Genomic DNA, 3,448 nt, shown 5'->3' with positions numbered 1-3,448 from the left:
GTGAGAGGCTAAGGGAATGAAATGGACACTCTCTGCAGAGACCACTGGAGATGCTGCTGTTGGATCAGGTGGGCCCTGCCTGGGGGTCTGTGGTGTTAGACTGGGGTGGGTATGCAGGAACCCCCGGGGGCCCTTCTCAGAAGACCAGCCCTGGGGATACTCTGGCTCCTGCTTGGCCAGAGCTCCCTCCTACACGTAGCAACTTGGGACAGAGGGGCTAACGCATCACCTTCTTCAGGGAGTGCTCTGTGGTGCAGGAATGGGGGGGCTGCAGAGGCCTTGTCACCCTCTACCCTGGCTGGGGCACTGGTGCCCTGCCTCCTGGAAGAGGCCTTCCGGGTGTCAGCTAGAGCTGACCTGGCTGGCCTAACTGTGTTGGGGGCTGGGCGAAGGTTTGCTCAGGGAACTCAAGGGGAATAGCAGTGGCGGAAAGAGGAACTGGGGTTGGCAGCCAGGATGCGAGGTGCAAAGTGCACTTGAGAAGCTGACACTCACAGCTCAGATGAGCTTCTGTCCCAGCCCATCAAAAGCTCTGACCATCTAGTCCTCCATTGGGACTGTACCCGCTGCACAGCTGCCTCTCCTGCATGGCCCCTGTGTCTCCCTGTTTCGGAGGTTAGGGAACTGTTCTGGAGTTCTAGGGCAGGGGTCCAATAACAGCCTGCCCTTTGGACCTGGTTGTAGAGCTGATGACCAAAACATAGCCACTGAGTCATGGACTGAAGCAGGATGCCAGGGTTCCGTTCTCCGGACCACTCGGAGTCGGCAGGGCAACCTCTGACTTTCGACTGGCTCTGGTTCCCAGCAGCTTCGTCTGGGCCTCGTGGAATCTCCTCAACAGCAATGGTGCCCTGAGCTTTAACAGGCCAAGGGACATGGGTTTTACTTTGTTTTGCAATTCTGATCTCTTGGTATGGCTTCCTGAGATTCTGAAGTATCAACATAGTTCAATGGGAAAGTGCTGACATCCACTAGCAATGCCTGCGTTGGGCACAGGATAGGGAAGGGCAGTATGTGTTCTGTATCTTTGCTCTTCTGTGATAATACTCTAGGCTTTCCAAAGCACTTTCTCAGGTGTATGACTTCTTTGGTTCCTACTCACTCCCTCCCCTGACAGAAAACCCTGGAAGGCTTTATTGTTCCATTTAATGCACAGGGAAACTGAGGTTCCAAGAGGTTTCTGTCTTGTCACAAGTGAATGTGGAACTGGGACTGAAGCCTGTGTCTCCTGCTTCCCAGCCCTGTGCTCCTTTCTCTGCACTGAAGCAAGTCGCCTTACAGGCCAGGACTTGGACTTGCTTACTGTGCATACCAGGCCTGGGGGATGAGCCTGTGCCCACAAGCCCGTGGCTCTACTCCTTCCACATCAGTCTTTTCTCTTCCCTTCCTGCCTGGCAGCCCTGAAGCCACAGGACTCCTGGGGGGCATGGCAGCCTGTGCGCCCACTTGCTCGTGGGAGGGGAATGGGGAAGGTAGGAACTCGTCTATCCACAGAGCCCCAGGGTCTCCGGGAGGAACTGAGCCAGTTGCATGTGTAGCATTTGAGCAGTTGCAGAACATTCTCGAGAAGCAGGGCTACGGGAAGGGCCTGACTTGAATCAGGCTGGGCCAGAGAAGGCAGGTTTACTTGGTGTGCAGCATGGGAAAGGGCATTTTCCTGAGCCTGAGCAAGGGGAAGCAGGCTTCATAAACAGCAGCAGGGTCCAAGTTTAATAAACAGAGGCGCCCTCGGCCCTAAAAATACAAGGTGAGCTGACAAGAGCAGCATTCCCCACTCACAGACTTTTATGGGGCCATTGCTGGCAGCTCTTGTACCAGAAGTGGTGGGAGATGTCCTGTCTTTCTGCCTAAACAGGTGTCTTCTGCAGGTCCCCACCAGCCTGAGAAGCCAGGCCTGGTTATCTGGGACTGGCTGACCTCTGGCTGGGATTCGCACAGCAGGAAGGTCCCCTCGGGAACCTCCCTTTCCCCAGCCCCCTGCCAAGGTGCCTTTGTTGCTGGGGCTCAGCTTCTGACCTCCCAGTTGCCTTCCGTCCTTCCTCCCAGGGCCCGGCCCTTCCTCTTGCAGGGGCCTCCTGACACGGCCACTCAGAGCCCTCCCCCAAGCCTGGCCTGCCTGCCTGTGGCCTGGAGCAAGGCTCTGGACTGCGGCTGTACAACGACTTCCCTTGCTGGGTGGTACACCATTGTGTGACCGGCCTGGGCTGGCCCGGATGCCCCCTGCAGCACAGCTGTTCTGAGCTCTGGGTGATATGGGGCTGACAGTGGGGTGGGGATGGCCTCGGCCGTTTGTAAGAAAGCTCTGCTCTCAGGAAACTGGGGTGGAGGAGAGCCCAGGGAGAAAAGAAGAGACGGGAGGGCTTGGATATAGGATTTCTCTTGGTTTTAGGGAGACTCTAGCGAAATCCCACCTTCCTGCTTAGGAAGGCTTATCTTTTAAGACATGGAGGCAAATGCCTTGTCCAGCGCCTTCCATGGCTCCTATCTCTGAGCTTCTGGCACTCTGTCACATCAGAGGGTTGTCAGCGTTGTTACGTGTCTGTTTCTCCCCACTAACTGTAGGCTCTGTGAGGGCAGAGCTGTGGCCAACCCATCTCTGCCTTACAGGCCTGGCACATATTTAGTGTTGAATGAATGAATGAAATAATGAATTAATAACTCTTACTTGCCCTTGTCCAACAGGAAGGTTGGTCCTGTGCTACCCCTGAGGGCTGGCTTGAACCAGGCAGATAACTGTAGGTGGGAACAAGAGGATTGCATATGGGTCTGGTGGGTGTCTTTAGACAGAGGTATGTACCCTGTTAAACCATGGTGACCTTTCCTGGAACTTTGAGATGGCTGGTCTGAGGCTTCTCGGGGCTCTGGTTGGTCTAGGAGAGGCTGGAATGATCCTACTTCTTCAAACACTCCTCCAGGGAGATCTGCCCAATGGCAGAGAAGGTCCCTTCTCTGGTCACCTTTGGCTTGGGGGCACTCATGACCCTGGAAGGTTCACAGTCCAGACGTGACAGTCTGGTCAGTGGCAACGAATCTTTAAGGGTTCAGCACTCCTTGGAGACAAATGCCAACTCTGGGGAGCTGGGGGCAGTGGCTGTAGGGTTCTAACTTAGCTGGGGCAGGAGGGAGTGAAGGGATGCCTGAGAAAACATTGGCACCAGCCCTTGGGGCCTGCTGCAGACAGACATCATGGGGAGGATATGTAGACAGAGAGCCCTGCTCTGGGCTCTGAATGCTGCCCTGGGTCTAGACCACCTGTGGCTCCCTGGACCCGCCCTGGCTTATCACTCGCTCTTAGGCCTTTGTTCAGGTTGATGCCCAGATCCAAAATATGCTTTCCCTCTTTGTTGTGCTAACTGTGACTGACTGACAAGACAGCCGAGGTGTCACCTGCCCCTAGGAAGCCTTCCCCAAGGTCCATCTACACCTTGACTTCATTGTCTCCCTTACT

General features: G+C 55.4%; 1 protein-coding gene across 9 annotated transcripts in view; it reads right to left on the bottom strand.

Annotated features, from left to right (window-relative positions):
• CDH23 (cadherin related 23) overlaps positions 1 to 3,448 on the bottom strand; it is a 433,102-nt gene that overhangs the window by 69,947 nt on the left and 359,707 nt on the right. The window lies entirely within an intron of this gene.

This window comes from Cervus elaphus, chromosome 15 (assembly GCF_910594005.1).
Source record: "Cervus elaphus chromosome 15, mCerEla1.1, whole genome shotgun sequence".
Classification (NCBI taxonomy): domain Eukaryota; kingdom Metazoa; phylum Chordata; class Mammalia; order Artiodactyla; family Cervidae; genus Cervus; species Cervus elaphus.
Note: the sequence above shows the minus strand (reverse complement) of the source record. Positions and strands in the feature narration are given on the sequence as shown.